General features: G+C 51.0%; 1 long non-coding RNA gene across 1 annotated transcript in view; it reads left to right on the top strand.

The window, feature by feature from the left end:
- LOC147116044 (uncharacterized) overlaps window positions 1–17,656 on the top strand; it is a 28,432-nt gene that overhangs the window by 9,879 nt on the left and 897 nt on the right. The window contains exon 2 of the long non-coding RNA XR_015078734.1: window positions 2,497–2,580. This is a non-coding gene — a long non-coding RNA (uncharacterized LOC147116044). The remainder of the gene's footprint in view (window positions 1–2,496; window positions 2,581–17,656) is intronic.

A 17,656-nucleotide genomic window follows, 5' to 3' on the forward strand; every position in this document is an offset into this window, starting at 1 on the left:
CTAATCTCTTATGTGGGACCTTATCGAAAGCCTTCTGAAAGTCCAAATACACCACATCCACCGGTTCTCCCTTATCTATTTTACCAGTTACATCCTCAAAAAATTCCAGTAGATTAGTCAAGCATGATTTACCTTTTGTAAATCCATGTTGACTTTGTCCGATCCTGTCACTGCTTTCCAAGTGCTCTGCTATTACATCTTTTATAATGGACTCTAGCATTTTCCCCACTACCGCTGTCAGGCTTACCGGTCTATAATTCCCCGCTTTTTCTCTACCACCTTTTTTGAATAGTGGGGTAACATTAGCTACCCTCCAATCAATGGGTACTGTTCCAGAGTCTATCGAGTTCTGGAAGATGACCAGCAATGCATCTACTATTTCTAGGGCCACTTCCTTAAGTACCCTGGGATGTAGATTATCAGGCCCTAGGGATTTATTGGCCTTCATTCCCATCAATTTTCCTAACACCATTTCCCTACAAATACTGATTTCTTTCAGTTCCACCCTTTCATCAGACCCTATGTTCCCCGGCATCTCTGGGAGGTTATTTGTGTCCTCCTTTGTGAAGACAGAACCAAAATATGTATTTAGTTGGTCTGCCATTTCTTTGTTCCCCATTATAAATTCCCCTGATTCTGACTGCAAGGGACCTACGCTTGACTTCACCAATCTATTTCTCTTCACATATCTATAAAAGCTTTTACAGTCAGTTTTTATGTTCCCGGCAAGCTTACTCTCATATTCTATTTTCCCTTTCTTAATTAATCCCTTTGTCCTCCTTTGTTGAATCCTAAACTGCTCCCAATCCTCAGGATTATTGCTTTTTCTGGCCAATTTATATGTCCTCTCCTTGGATCTTATGCTATCCCTAATTTCCCTTGTTAGCCACGGTTGAGTCACCTTTTTTGTTTTATTTTTATGCCAAACTGGGATGAACAAATTCTGTAGCTCATCCATTCGGTCCTTGAATGTTTGCCATTGCCTATCCACCATCAACCCTTTGAGTGCCATTCCCCAATCAATCCTACCCAACTCGCTCCTCAGACCATCGTAGTTTCCTTTATTTAAATTGAGGACCCTAGTCTCTGAGTCAACTACTTCATTCTCCATCTTAATGAAGAATTCGATCATATTATGATTGCTCTGACCCAAGGGGCCCCGTACAACAAGATTGCTAATTGATCCTTTCTCGTTACATAATACCCAGTCTAAGATGGCCTGATCTCTGGTTGGTTCCTCGACATATTGGTCCAGGAAACCATCCCGTAAACACTCCAGGAATTCCTCCTCCACAGTATTGTTACTAATTTGGTTGGCCCAATCTATATGTAGATTAAAGTCACCCATGATGACTGCTGTGCCCTTATTGCATGCTTCTTTAATTTCCATTTTAATGCCATCCCCAACCTCCGCCTTACTGTTTGGAGGTCTATATACCACTCCCACTAACGTTTTTTTCCCCTTAGTATTTCTCAATTCTACCCATACAGATTCCACATCATCAGAGCTAATATCCTTCCTTACAATTGTGTTAATCCCTTCTTTAACCAGCAATACTACCCCACCTCCCTTTCCTTTTTGCCTATCTTTCCTGAATATCGAATACCCCTGATGTTGAGTTCCCAGTCTTGGCCATCCGTGAACCACGTTTCCGTAATCCCAACCAAATCATATTCGTTTACCTCTATTTGCGCAGCCAATTCATCCACCTTATTACAAATGCTTCTCGCATTAAGACACAAAGCCTTCAGGCTTGTTTTTTTAACGCACTTAGTCCTATTAGAATTATTATTTACTGTGGCCACGTTTGATTTTAACTGTTGATTTCTCTGACTGCCACTTTTGTTTTTCTCCTTCCTATCTTTTGCTTTAATCCTTGTTTCCCTTTCCTCTGTCTCCCTGCTCAGGTATTCTGTGAAGCATATTAAAGGCACTATATAAATACAAGTTGTTGTTGTTGTTGAAAACTTGGGGCAATTTACCAACTTCGCACATCCAGCAAGTAGCCTGGCCAACTTGGAGCATGTATTAGAAACTCAGGAGTGTGCCTCACATGATTGTCTGACCGTTAATTTAAATGGTTGGCTGATTTGTGTGGCACACCCTGGAATTTCCGATATGTGCTCGCAGTAGGTGAGACTCCCCAAAAGGAGTACAAAATTGGGAAGTTAGCAGTATGATACCTTTTGATGGAGTGCTTGTCCAGCCAGGCTGGTAAGGGTGCCAGACGGAAGCAGTAGCGAGTCTCACATATTCCAATAAGGGTCACACCTTACCCACGATCTCTTTGTTCTACAATTTCTTCCCCTTTTCTCTTGCTTCCTGAAAGCTTTCTCGTGCTGCAGTAGAGTTCCACGGGCGCTGATAGTCTTTCTACTGCACAAAAGAATTTGATTCTAATATTTGATGCTTGAATGTGCTGCTATATTTTGTGTAAAGTTTCAGCACCAAAGATGCAGCGGTCAGCAGTGAAATCCTTGTCTTGTCCTGTTCAGGTTCTGCAGTATAAGAAGCGATGTGGTGAACTGGAACAGCAGATCCTTGAGAAAACTTCTGAGTCGGAACAGCAGAACGTGTCAGTGAGTACGAGTCACTAATATTTCACATACATGGTCAGCCTCGGCAGGAGTCTCATTGTCCAAGCCAGGCAGCAAGACTGCTGGAGCATGTCTGACAGTTGGTGACCTGCAGGCTGAACCCGCATCTGTAGTTTTTTTCACCATCAACTTTTAATGGTTGGGTTGGCTCAAAAGTTTGGCCATTTCAGGTGACAGTACAGCTGTGTCAGAGAGACCGAGAGAGTGAACGGCTGAGAAACAGAGAGAGGGTTGGGGGTGGGGTGGGGGGTTGGAGGTGGGGGGGGGGGCTGGTGGAGAGAGAAAATGAGAAAGAGTGAGCTAAGTGCAAAAGAGGGAAGGGCAGAAAAAGTGAGATAGAGAGAGAGGGCTGAAAGAATAAGAAAGAGTGAACGTATATGAGAGGGAAGGAAGAGGGAGAAAGGAGGTTCTTCACTAACAGGGGGTTCTTTAAAGGTAGTCTGATTCTTTCTCAGATTACAGCCCTATTATTCATCAATGCCCATTGTTTTGAGTGACTGCGTCTGTCACTCTTTTAATTGTTGGCAATGATGAGTCTGAGCATTAAATCCGCTGCAGAGTTACAAATCATTATGGCCGTAAACTGCGTTAAATCCCTTTTCTCAGTTTTGACTGCACATCTCTTATTTCGTACTGTCTCCCTTTCCTGTTCTACCAGAACTGTTTGCCCAGTGCATCACTGGGGGTGAGAGACTGGGTGGGTCAGCTGATCCTCTGCCTTCAGTTCCAGATGGCGGCTCACGGTAACTCGACTGCTGCTTGTCTCATTCATCCAGCCTAGTGTTGTGTATGTACCTTTAAGAGAAGAACTGATTCTATACTGCAGTACCGGCAGTGACCACCCCTGTATATAAAGCCATAGCAGGCTTCTGTACTTCAGTCTTAAGTTACCCTCTGTTCAGTAAATACCTGTTATTATTGTTCTCCTGCAGTCCGTGTATTAGTGATACTCGGACACTACACTGGCGACGAACAGGTTCGAACTCACCTGCAGTACTGCATCACCTCACGGGGATCTTTCCCTGAGAAGAATCTTCTTGGAGATCAAAGTCAGAGCAACGGGCGTCGACCGCGGGGAACCGCCCAAGGATCCATCGGAGTTCGGAGAGTTGCAGGAGAGGCTGTGGAGAGCTGGGCTTGGCTCCCCAGTCAAGGTGTTCCAGCAAATCGTGCTGGTAGCAGGTAGTGCGCTGACCCTTCTGGACTGCGGCGGGCTCGAGCTCGATCGAGCGGCTCTGCAAAGTGGCCGTGCAGAGTCGTCGGGAGGAAAAGAGAGAGAGAGAGGGTGGAGCGCACAGGGCGCGGTCGGTGCTCAAGAACCGGGCAGCGTAGCGAAAATAAAACAAGGGGAAGGAAAAGTGAGACGCGCCGAAGCCGCGGGTCGCCGTCATTACCCTGCAGAACGCTAGGAGCAGCGTGGCAGCAAGGGGAAGAAGGAAAAGCGCGGGAGGCGCCATTTTATTCCATTGGGGAAGAAGGAAAAGCGCGGGAGGCGCCATTTTAATCCATTGGTGAAGAAGAAAAAACGCGGGAGGCGCCATTTTAAATCACACAAGATGCCGAAAAGTGGCAGTATCACTGCTTTCGACAACGAGGTAGAAGACTGGACCACGTATGTGGAAAGAATTGAAGTGTACTGCAAGGCAAATGAGCTGGCCGATGGAAAGAAGGCGTCGGTATTATTAAATTTGATGGGCGCGAGAACGTACGGCCTATTGCGGAATTTCATTACCCCAGCTAAACCAATGGAGAAAAGTTTTGAAGAGATTGTTAATATCTTACAGGAACACCTAAACCCTACACCGCTGCTGATAGCAGAAAGATTCAAGTTCCATAAAAGAAACCAGTGTAGGAACGGAGGTTCCTAGCTGAATAAAGTATTCGACTCGATGAATCAAATCAACAGGTTTTAATGAACAACGAAGTTAGCAGGGAAACTACAGGAGAAACGGTATACAGGTCTATACAGCTTGCTGGGCACTCGACGACTACTGGAAGATTCTGGAAGCTGACGTCATGACGTCATCACGTTCTTCGCGCCACTGGTGGTCACGTGAGCAGCGTCATGACGTCATCACGTGGAGTGCAGGAAAACACAATACAGTACAGTTAACAGGCAGTTTAAAGGTGCAGTCCGCGGTTGCACTATACTGTAGTTAAAGGGATTATTACCAATTGTTCTGAGACCCTTGGTGGCACCGCCACAGGCGCCCCCCCAGAATCCACTTTAACAGACATTGTCAACCGAGTAGGAGGCTTAATGATCCTGGCCAAACGGCGACGAAACTCAGGCAGCGGAAACGGGGCATTATTCGAAGAACCAGTGCCGGATTGCGACAGAAGCGGCGTCTTGGGCGAGGCAGAAACGGTAATCAGAGGTGCAGGCGCGTCGGAGGCCGAATCGGGCTGTTCGACGGTGGGTTGATGTACAGCTGGTCTGGTGGCTAACGGCGGTCGGCCACGGCGAGGCGGTTGGGCAGCCACGACAGGCTCAGTCCGATCCAGTTGGGCTGGTTTGAGCCAGTTGACAGAAACAGTATCAGGCTTTCCACCGACTTCGACTGTGAAGAACTTTTCCCCTGATGAGATGACACGAAAAGGTCCAGTATACGGCGGCTTGAGTGGGTCTCTGTGACCGTCTTGCCGAATAAAGACATAGTCCGAACTCATGAGCTCTGTCGGAACGTGAGGCCTCTGCAGGTCGTGCTGCGAGGTTGGGATGGGCCGGAAATTCCTAGCCGCCTCCTGATGAAGTAGGAGCTGTTGAGCTGCAAACCATGGTTCGGTGTGTGGAGGGAGGAAGTCACCTGGCACTCTGAGTGTCTGGCCATAAACCAGCTCAGCCGATGAAGACTGAAGCTCCTCCTTTGGTGCTGTCCGGAGGCCTAGCATCACCCATGGGAGCCTATCCACCCAGTTGGGTCCTCTCAGGCTGGCACCGAGGGACGCTTTGAGGGACCGATGAAACCTTTCACACAGGCCATTCGCCTGCGGATGGTATGCGGTGGTACAGTGCAGCTTGGTACCCAGGCCTTGTGCCACTGCGTTCCACAGCTCTGAGGTGAATTGCGGACCGCGGTCCGAGGAGATGTCCGATGGCACCCCGAAACGAGCTACCCACGACGAAAGAAATGCCCTGGCTACGTCTGCTGCGGTGGTGGCAGCCAAGGGAATCACCTCTGGCCACCTGGTGGTCCGGTCTACGACTGTCAGGAGGTGTGTGAATCCGCGTGACCCGGGAAGGGGGCCTACTAAATCCACGTGAACGTGGTCAAAACGGCGCTCAGGCACCGGGAAGTTTGTCAGCGGGGCCTTGACATGACGGTGAACTTTGGACTTTTGGCAATCGAAGCAATTGTTTGTCCAGTCCCGGACGTCCTAATGCATGCCTTTCCAAATGAATTTGCGGGACAGTAGCCATTGAGAAGCCCGCATCCCCGGGTGAGATAACCCGTGGATTGCCTGGAATACCTTCTTGCGCCATTCGACCGGCACGATGGGCCGGGGCACTCCCATGGATGTGTCGCACAGGAGCGTGGTTCCTGCCTCTTGAAACGGCACGTCTGCAACCTGCCAACTGGAAGGCGTGGTCCTAAACGCTTGTACCTCTGGGTCTGCCAGTTGATCCCCTGCCAGTCCGACGAAATCGATGCCCAGGTGGACTGCCTGGACTGGAACTCGGGAAAGGCTATCTGCCACAAGATTATCCTTGCCTGACACGTGCCGCAAATCCGTCGTGAATTTGGATATAAACGTGAGGTGGCGCTGCTGCCGAGCTGACCAAGGCTCCGCCACTTTGGCCATGGTGAAGGTGAGCGGCTTGTGGTCCACGAAAGCAGTGAACGGGCGGCCTTCTAGGAGGAAACGGAAATGCCTGATGGCCAAAAGCAGGGCTAGCAGCTCTCTGTCAAAAGTGCTATACTTTCGCTCGTTCTTGCGCAGTTGGCGGCTGAAAAAGGCTAACGGCTGCCAACCCCCGTTGACCCATTGCTCTTGAACTGCTCCGATGGCGTAGTCGGAGGCATCCGTAGTGAGGGCAACCTTCGCGCCCGGAAGTGGGTGTGCCAGCATAGTTACATCCGCCAACGCCGCCTTGGTATCGCGGAACGCCTGGTCCATTTGCAGTGTCCAAGTGAGAACATCCTTGCCCGACTTTCCTTTTAGTGCTTCGTACAGAGGTTGCATCAACCGGGCCGCTTTGGGGACGAAACGATGATAAAAATTTACCATCTCCAAGAACTCTTGCAGGGATTTGACCGTGCGAGGCTGCAGGAATGCGGTAACTGCCTCTACCTTGGTGGCTAGTGGGACGGCGCCTTCTGGGGTAATCCTTTGTCCCAGGAAATCAATGCAGGATACTCCGAAGGTGCATTTGGCCGGATTGACAATAAGGCCGTGTTGGCTGAGTCGGGCGAAAAGTGTACGTAAATGGGCCATGTGAGCTGTCGAATCCTTACTGGCTATTAGGATGTCGTCCAAATAGACAAAAATGAAGGGTAGGTCCCGTAATACAGAGTCCATCAAACGCTGGAATGCTTGAGCTGCATTTTTCAGACCGAATGGCATGCGGAGGAACTCAAAAAGGCCGAACGGAGTGATGACCGCCGTTTTGGGGACGTCTGGAGGGTGCACCGGAACTTGGTGATATCCACGAACGACATCCACTTTAGAAAATATAGCGTTTCCAGCCAGATGAGCTGAAAAACCTTGGATGTGGGGAATAGGGTACCTGTCCGGTGTCGTGGCGTCGTTTAAGCGTCTGTAATCCCCGCAAGGTTGCCATCCGCCGCCTGGTTTGGGTACTATGTGCAGTGGGGAAGACCAAGGGCTGTCCGAACGCCGGATGATCCCGAGGCGCTCCATGGTCTGGAACTCAGCCTTTGCGGCTGCCAGCTTGCCGGCTTCTAATCGCCGCGCCCGAGCATAAACTGGTGCTCCGGTCGTGGAGATATGGTGCTCCACCCCGTGCCGTGTGCTTGTAGCTGAAAAAGTGGGCCTGGTGAGCTCCAGGAATTCGCCGAGCAGGCGCGTAAAGCCGTCTTGCGACGGAACCGCGCAGGCCACCGACCAGGACACGGCGGTGCTGCGGTGGCAGGGCACTGCGTGGAAAGTGGACGCATTAATGAGTCGGCAGTGTTGGACGTCGACCAGCAGACGGTTGGCGCAGAAAAAATCGGCCCCCAGGATGGCCTGTGAGACCTTGGCTGTAATAAAGTCGCAGACAAAATGTTGACCGGCGAAGGTTAAGTTTACCGTCCGTTTCCCGAACGTACGCATGGCAGCACCATTTACTGCCACGAGGGAAGGCCCTTGGCTGTCGGATAGTAGGTCCAGCTTTGAAGCCAGGAGGATGCTGCACTGTGAACCAGTGTCGCACAGGATTCGGCGGCCTGTAACGGAATCTGTAACATAAATGAGTTTGCCCGCTGAGCCCGCCGCCATAGCTAACTTGCTGTGCTTTTTAGACCTTGTCATCCGTCCGGGAGGACGCGGGCTTGTTGGAGTTTTTTTTTCTTGAGGGAAACTGCAAGGAGGCCGGCAGCATCGAGCTTTGGCGCCAAAACGGGCGTGGTACGCGCACCATCCTGCTGGGGGCGGGCTGGTGTTCTCTCGCGTGGGGGAAAGGCACCTCGCGGCTGCACAACATTGCTGAGTGACAGTAAATATCTTGTCTGCCTCTGCAGCGAGTTCAGCACCGTCTGTGATAGCTGTGTTGGCCAATGCCGCCTGAACCGGTTCGGGTAGCTGGCAGAGGAAAAGCTCACGGAATAAAAAGCATTGGGGTTCCGCACCCAGCAGCGTGAGCATTTGACTCATCAGCTCTGACGGTTTTGAGTCCCCGAGGCCGGGCATGGAAATAAGCTTGCGTGCCCGCTCCGACTTATTAAGATCAAATACCTGTAGCAAACGGGCTTTAAGCGCTTCGTACTTGCCCTCCTCCGGTGGGCTTCCAAGGATGCTGACGACCCGCGAGGCCGTGGCACTGTCGAGAGCGGCAACCACGTAATAATAACGGGTCGCATCCGCTGTGACCACCCAGAGAGCGAACTGTGCTTCTGCCTGGAAAAACCATGCTGCTGGCTGCTGTTCCCAGAACTGTGGCAGTTTAAGGGCGACGGCGTTCGTGTTCATCCTCGACGAAAGTTGTCCGACGAGATCGGGGTCACCAATGTAGGAACGGAGGTTCCTAGCTGAATAAAGTATTCGACTCGATGAATCAAATCAACAGGTTTTAATGAACAACGAAGTTAGCAGGGAAACTACAGGAGAAACGGTATACAGGTCTATACAGCTTGCTGGGCACTCGACGACTACTGGAAGATTCTGGAAGCTGACGTCATCACGTCATCACGTTCTTCGCGCCACTGGTAGTCACGTGAGTAGCGTCATGACGTCATCACGTGGAGTGCAGGAAAACACAATACAGTACAGTTAACAGGCAGTTTAAAGGTGCAGACCGCGGTTGCACTATACTGTAGTTAAAGGGATTATTACCAATTGTTCTGAGACCCTTGGTGGCTCCGCCACACCAGCACAAAGATAAGAGCAATGCTGACTATCTTACGGAACTACGCAAGTTATCGAAGCACTGCCAGTTCGGAGCAGGATTGGCAGACACCTTACGGGATATGTTTGTCTGTGGGCTCCAGAGAGAAGGAACCCAGAAATGACTACTTTCGGAAAAGGACCTGACGCTAGAACAGGCTTTCAGCGTGGCAGTATCCTACGAAGCAGCAGCATGGGGAGCTGTGGAAATACAACAGAAACCACAAGAATACAGCGCTAACGAAATGGCGTATGGAGCAGAAAAGTGCTATCGCTGCGGCAGAACAACCCATGATCAAAAGGACTGCTGGTTTAAGGACAAAGTATGCAGGCAATGTGGGAAAATGGGACACATAGCAAGATTCTGCAGGTCGGGAAAGAAAAACCAACACTACAAGAACTACTAAGGAAAAGTACAAGAAAGTAAAGAAATTGACAGACAGTAGTTCGGAAGATCAGGAGAGTGATAAGGACTCCGGGAGCAGGAGGATAAGTTGTCTAAAGTTACACAATGTGATCGCAAAGGAGGATCACCGAACCATTTGGGTCGCCCTCATGATAGCAGGGTCCCCAGTAAAGATGGAATTGGACACAGGATCAGCCCTAACTGTCATGAATCGACGAGACTATGAGCGGCTATTCTCACACATACCCTTGAAGGACACGTCCATTGTATTGAAGACATACACGGGGCAAAAAGTCTACCCCAGAGGATAAATAAGGGTGCCAGTTGAATACAACGGCAAGGAAACACAGAAACTGTATCTATATATACTACAAGATGGAGGACCACCATTATTGGGACGTGAAGGGATCCGAAAAATACAATTGGATTGGCATTCCATTGAGGCGCTAACTGTGACTGACAAAAAGGATGATGACGTCACACCTGGACGACTGTCAAAAATTCTAACTGACGCGAAAGAGGTGTTCCAACAAGGACTTGGGACTCTAAAAGGAGTAACGGCAATGATAAAAATCGAAGATAACGCAAACCCAAAATTTTTTAAGGCCAGACTGATACCTTACGCGATCCACCCAGCCGTTGAAGCAGAGCTAGAGAGTCTGGAGCGTTCGGGTGTGCTGTCCAAGGTGGACTGGAGCGAGTGGGCCACACCCATCGTTCCTGTAATGAAGAAATCATTGAGCAGCACACCTGGGGAGCCGAAGAAGGTTCGCATCTGTGGGGACTTCATGGTAACTGTGAACCCAGTCCTGCACACAGTACAATATCCACTTCCACGGATAGAAGATTTTTTTGCCTCACTATCTGGAGGGAAACGTTTTACAAAGATTGATCTGTCCCAAGCGTATCTACAAATGGAGGTGGAAGAAGCATCTAGGAAATACCTCACGATAAACACTCACAAAGGCCTTTACCAGTACAATCGACTGGTATTCGGGGTAGCATCAGCCCCGTCTATTTGGCAGAGGGCGATGGAACAAATCCTGCAAGGGACCCCGGGGACCCAGTGTTATTTGGATGACATCCTGGTTACGGGCGAAAATGACAGTGAACACCTTGCCAACCTGGAGCAGGTGCTCACTAGATTACAGGAATATGGGCTACGAGCCAACCGCCCCAAATGCGAGTTCTTCAGGAGACAAATCTCGTATTGTGGCCACATGATTGATGAGGAAGGGTTGCATAAGTCGCCGGACAAGATTGAGGCTGTAGTCAAGGCTCCAACACCGGAAAATGTGCAGCCACTGAACGCCCTGCTGCAAACTGGAGTAACATGGAAATGGAGTGATGAGTGTATGCGTGCCTTTCAGAAATGTAAATGCCTAATCACTTCAAAAGAAGTATTGGCCCACTACAATCCAACGCTACCGATTTGGTTAGCATGTGATGCGTCTCCCTACGGCATCGGAGCGGTGCTGTCACACAAATTCCTTGACGGTTCAGAGAGGCCAATAGCCTTTGCGTCGCGCTCGTTAAACTCAGCCTAGCGTAACTACGCCCAGATTGACAGGGAGGCCCTCAGCCTGGTGTGAGGGGTGAAGAAGTTCAATCACTATCTGCACGGGCAGAAATTCACCCTACTGACTGATCATCAGCCCCTGGTCTCCATTTTTAACCCAAAGAAGGGCGTTCCGGTGATGACGGCGCAACGGCTGCAAAGATGGTCACTTTTTCTAGGGGCACATCAGTACGACATAGAGTACAAGGGTACAAAACAGCATGGAAACGCTGATGGGCTGTCGCGCCTCCCGTTGCCTACGGTAGAGGAAGCACCTGCAGTGGACCCTGTTGAGATATACCATGCGACCATAGTCGAATGTCTACCTGTTACAAACTCAAGTATAGAGAAGGAAACCCGAAATGACCCGACACTCTCTCGGGTCTATGATTTGACGGTGAAGGGATGGCCAGCACATGGCGACTCACTGTTGCCAGCATTCTCGCCAAGGAGAGAACAGCTGTCAGTGTGCCGGGGGACCTTGATGTGTGGATCCCGAGTGGTAATTCCACCCAAGTTGAGAGATAGAGTGCTCAATGAGCTTCATGAGGGTCATCTGGGAGGGATAAAAATTAAGAGCCTAGCCAGGGCGTTTGTGTGGTGGCCGGGAATCGATAAAGAAATCGAGGATATGACCAAGAGATGCATAGGATGCCAGAAGGTCCAAAACGCTCCACCACAGGCCCCGCTACATCCATGGGAGTGGCCCTCATCTCCATGGCAATGGGTACACATTGATTTTGCTGGTCCATTTATGGACTCAATGTTCCTAATCGCTGTGGACGCCCATTCGAAATGGCCAGAGGTCATCAAAATGTCCTCCACCACCACGGAGAAACTATTGCAGTCCTACGGACCATCTTCCCCAGGAATGGCTTGCCAGAACAGATCTGCTCCGACAATGGGCCACAGTTTGTGTCTGAGGATTTCCGGAGGTTTCTGAGGAATAATGGGGTGAAACATTACACATCTGCCCCATATCATCCAGCCACAAATGGATTGGCTGAGAGGTTTGTTCAGACCTTTAAAAAGGCAATAAAGGCAATGTATAACGACGACATACCACTACAACACAAGGTGGATATTTTCTTGTTTGCTTACCGGAATGCGACACATGCAGTCACCAACCAAGCTCCAGCCATAATGTTCTTCAACCGAAGGCTAAGATGTCGCCTGGATTTGCTCAAATCAAACATAAGACGAGATGTTGAGGATAAGCAATTCCAGCACATAAATGAGAAGCCAACCAGGAGCTTCAAGATAGGGCAACCAGTCTTGGCCCGCGATTACCGAACGGAAAAATGGCAGCCAGGAACGTTATGCACATAGCAGGGACCACTAATGTACACAGTGGACGTTGGAGAGAGCATCGTGAGACGCCATGCTGACCAGATTCTAGAGTCACAGGAACAAGCCAAACCCATACCACGAGCAGGAGCATCTGGTAATCAACCCGAAGTACAGATTGCGTCTACCTCAGAAGCAGTGGTATTGAAAGCTGAGGAACCAACCAATGACAATGAGCCAGAATCAACTCCGCCGCAAGAACAGTATACTCGAGAAAGGCGCTATCCAGTCAGGATCAGGAAGCCTCCTCAAAGACTGAACTTATAAATGATTATTTCAGTTGATGTATATAGTACAGAGAAAATTGTAATTGTAATTAGTTTTTATTTAGTTGTTAAATGAATGTTATGTACTGTTTATCTAAAAGGGGAGGAATTGTTGTGTATGTACCTTTAAGAGAAGAACTGATTCTATACTGCAGTACCGGCAGTGACCACCCCTGTATATAAAGCCATAGCAGGTTTCTGTACTTCAGTCTTAAGTTACCCTCTGTTCAGTAAATACCTGTTATTATTGTTCTCCTGCAGTCCGTGTATTAGTGATACTCGAACACTACACCTAGCCTGTGGGTAAACCCCATGCCCTGCACCATGTGCAGCTGTTCCACTTGCACACTGCTCCTGTCAGCTGCTCTGCATCTTTACATTATAAGAAGGGCACTTTAGGAGTTTGCATTGATTCAATATGGTGCCTCAGAGCTAAACTATCAGCATCAACCTCTATTCCCTTGTGGTAAACCACTGTTTGTATTCCACTGTGTACATGCCTGGACATGCCTCGGCTGACTCCTCCCACAAGTCCTAGTATAAAGGTGACTGCTCCCCAGCCCTTTGTATTTCTGGACCGGTCGACCACTCGAGGCAGACCTTCATTCTTTTGTTAATAAAAGCCTTTAGTTACTCTCTTAACTCAGTCTTTTATGAGTAATTGATAGCGCATCAATTTTATTAACAAAATTTTTATAATGGAGAAGATCCTCACACCAGCATGCCTGGACTTAGATCATCGGGAGGCGGACTCATCCATCAAGTTTACTCACTGGCTTAAGTGTTTCGAAAAATTCCTGACCGCCTCCGCAGCAATCAAATCGGACGAGGACAAACTGGATGTCCTGACCTCCAAAGTGAACCACCGAGTGTACTCGGTCATCCAAGACGCGACCTCGTACGCGGACGCTATCAAGCTCCTCAAGGACCAGTACACGCGCCCAGTGAACGAAGTGTACGCCAGGCACCTTCTGGGGAGTCGTAAACAACAACCTGGGGAATCGACCGTGGAATACCTTCAGGCACTGTCTGTGCTTGGCCGGGCCTGTGGTTGTAAGGATGTAAAGGACGCCGTGTACACAGAGGAACTTATCCGGGACGCTTTTGTAGCGGGCCACAGATCCAATTACACCCGACAGCGACTGTTGGAGCAGAGTGACCTCGACCTCAACAAGGCCTCTGAACTCGCACTATCATTGGATGCAGCCTACCGGGGCATGGATGCCTACTCCTCTGCACCGTGGACGCCGCGGGGAATGACAGCCTGGGACACGGTAGGAGCGCCTCATAGCGCCGTGCCACCCCAACCACACCCCAGCAACGGCCCAACTACCGCAGCAGTGTCCCAAGGCCAGACAGCAGTGCCCCAAGGCCAGAAATGCTACTTCTGTGGCCAGGCAAAACACCCCAGAGCGCGCTGCCCGGCGAAAAATGCGATCTGCTCGGGCTGCGGGAAGAAGGGACACTACGCTAGCGTCTGCAGGGCCAAAGCCACCCCGAACCCCAGCAGCGCCGCGTGTGGGCCATGCGGGCCGCCATCTTGGGCCTCCCCGGCCATGTGCGAACCACCGGTACAGCAGCCATTTTGGACGCCTCCAGCCACATGGGGATCATGGACGCCGCCATCTTGGACGACAGCCGGAACGCAGCAGGCCCCCAACACCGCCTCATCTGATACCCGCAGCGACACACCGACCCCTATGCTGGCATCCGTTACACTGGACCAAGCGAGACCGCACCAGCTGGCCAGTTCCACAATGGACATTAAGGTAAATGGTCACGATACAATCTGCCTTTTTGACTCTGGGAGCACGGAGAGCTTCATCCACCCCGACACGGTGCGGCGTTGCTCTCTCCCAGTCCTGCCTGCGCACCAGCGGATTTCTATGGCCTCTGAGTCCCAGTCGGCAGACATCGGAGGCTACTGCGTGGTGACACTCGTAGTAGACGGGACCGTGTACGATCATTTTAAACTTCTGGTCCTGCCCGACCTCTGCGCTGCCGTCCTGCTGGGGTTAGATTTTCAGTGCCACCTTAAAAGTGTTACGATGGCGTACGGTGGACCCCTACCCCCACTCACAGTCCGCAGCCAGCAGCTTCCAAATTGCCCGCCGCGCACCAGGTGCAACCTCTCCACACTCAGAGTCACCCCCCCCCCCACTGTTTGCTAACCTCACCCCCGACTGTAAGCCCATCGCCACAAAGAGCAGGCGATACAGTGCCGGGGACAGGGTTTTCATTAAAACTGAAGTGGAGCGGCTCCTGAAGGAAGGGATTATTGAGGGCAGCACCAGCCCCTGGTGAGCCCAGGTTGTGGTCGTTAAGACCGGCGAGAAGCAGCACCTGGTCATCGACTACAGCCAGACAATAAATCGCTACACCCTGCTGGACGCCTACCCACTCCCCCGCATAGCTGATATGGTCAACCAGATCGCGCAGTACCGCGTCTTCTCGACCATTGACCTGAAATCAGCGTACCACCAGCTCCCTATCCACCCTGAGGACCGCCAGTATACCGCCTTTGAGGCAAACGGCCGCCTCTATCACTTCCTTAGGGTTCCCTTTGGCATCACCAACGGGGTCTCCGTCTTCCAAAGGGAGATGGACCGGATGGTAGATCAAAATGCGTTGCAGGCCACTTTCCCATATCTGGACAATGTGACCATCTGCGGCCGTGACTTGCAGGACCATGACGCAAACCTCGAAAAATTCCTCTGCACCGCCCAACTCCTGAACCTGACATATAACAAGGAGAAGTGCATATTCCGCACAAACCGCCTCGCCATCCTTGGCTGTGTTGTGGAACACGGAGTCATCGGCCCCGACCCCGACCGGATGCGTCCCCTTATGGAACTCCCACTGCCCCACTGCCTCAAGGCCCTGAAGAGGTGCCTAGGGTTTTTCTCCTATTACGCCCAGTGAGTCCCCTACTATGCGGACAAGGCCCGTCCGCTGATCAAGTCCACCTCTTTTCCCTTGACAGCAGAGGCCCGCTTAGCCTTCCACCGTATCAAGGAGGACATTGCCAAAGCCACCATGCATGCAGTGGACGAATCCATCCCCTTCCAGGTGGAAAGCGACGCATCCGACTTTGCCCTGGCCGCTACCCTCAATCAGGCGGGGAGACCCGTGGCCTTCTTTTCACGAACCCTCCAAGGCCCGGAGACCAGACACTCCGCTGTTGAGAAGGAGGCCCAGGCGATTGTGGAGGCTGTGCGTCATTGGAGGCACTACCTGGCCGGAAAACGATTTACCCTGCTCACTGACCAGCGTTCAGTTGCTTTCATGTTTAACAACAAGCAGAGGGGCAAAATCAAAAATGACAAGATCTTGAGGTGGAGAATCGAACTTTCCACCTACAATTACGAGATCTTGTACCGGCCCGGGAAGCTCAATGAACCCCCGGATGCGCTATCGCGTGGCACCTGCGCCAGCGCGCAGATCGATAGACTGCGGGCCCTCCACAATGACCTCTGCCACCCGGGGGTCACCAGGTTCTTCCACTTCATCAAGGCCCGCAACCTGCCTTACTCTATTGAGGAGGTCAGGACCATGACCAGGAACTGCCAAGTCTGCGCTGAGTGCAAACCGCACTTTTATGGACCAGACAGGGCCCACCTGATAAAAGCCACTTGCCCCTTCGAGCGCCTGAGCGTTGATTTTAAAGGGCCTCTCCCCTCCTCCGACCGCAATGTGTACTTCCTCAATATTATTGATGAGTAATCCCGTTTCCCGTTCGCCATCCCCTGCCCGGACATGACCAGTGCCACGGTCATTAAATGTCTGAACGACCTCTTCACCCTGTTCGGTTTCCCCAGCTATATCCATAGCGACCGGGGCTCATCGTTTATGAGCGACAAACTCCGTCAGTACCTGCTAACTAGGGGTATTGCCACAAGCAGGACCACCAGTTACAACCCCCGGGGGAACGGACAGGTGGAAAGAGAAAATGCGACAGTTTGGAAGGCCGCCCTGCTAGCCTTAAAGTCTAGGGGCCTTCCAACCTCCCGCTGGCAGGATGTGCTCCCCGATGCGCTCCACTCTATTCGGTCACTGCTCTGCACTGCCACTAACGCCACCCCTCATGAGAAAATGTTTGTCTTCCCAAGGAAGTCCACATCGGGGACATCGCTACCGCCATGGCTGACGTCCCCAGGGCCGGTCCTACTGAGAAGACACGTGAGGACCCATAAAACGGACCCCCTGGTCGAGAGGGTCGACCTCCTCCACGCCAACCCCCAGTATGCTTACATTGCATACCCAGACGGGCAGGAGGACACAGTCTCCATAAGAGACCTTGCACCCTCGGGGGCCGCAGTAACCCACTACTCACTACCACCCCCCCCCACGATCCGATATCCAGCCCCAGCAGACGGCAGGCCTGGGCCCCGCGACCCGCTCGACATCTACGAGGACGACACGCCTGTGCAACAGCCTACGCAGGACTCGACGCCGGAAGCTCCACTACCCCTGCCGTCGCCACGCCGATCACAGCGGCAGACAAGACCTCCGGAGAGACTCCAATACACTAACTTTTAATACACTTCACCCCGCCGGACTCAATTTTAAACAAGGGGTGAATGTGGTAAACCACTGTTTGTATTCCACTGTGTACATGCCAGGACATGCCTCGGCTGACTCCTCCCACAAGTCCTAGTATAAAGGTGACTGCTCCCCAGCCCTTTGTATTTCTGGACCGGTCGACCACTCGAGGCAGACCTTCATTCTTTTGTTAATAAAAGCCTTTAGTTACTCTCTTAACTCTCAGTCTTTTATGAGTAATTGATAGCGCATCATCCCTTCTACCTCATATGCTTATCTAGGTTCTCCTTAAATACATCTACACTATTCTCCTCAATGATAATGGAAACAACAACAGCAAATTGGTTTTATATGGCATCTTTAACATAGTGAACGTCTTCACAGAGGAGAAGT

The sequence above is a fragment of the Somniosus microcephalus genome, chromosome 6 (genome assembly GCF_052327205.1).
Source record: "Somniosus microcephalus isolate GS21.2 chromosome 6, FLI_Smic_1.0, whole genome shotgun sequence".
Classification (NCBI taxonomy): domain Eukaryota; kingdom Metazoa; phylum Chordata; class Chondrichthyes; order Squaliformes; family Somniosidae; genus Somniosus; species Somniosus microcephalus.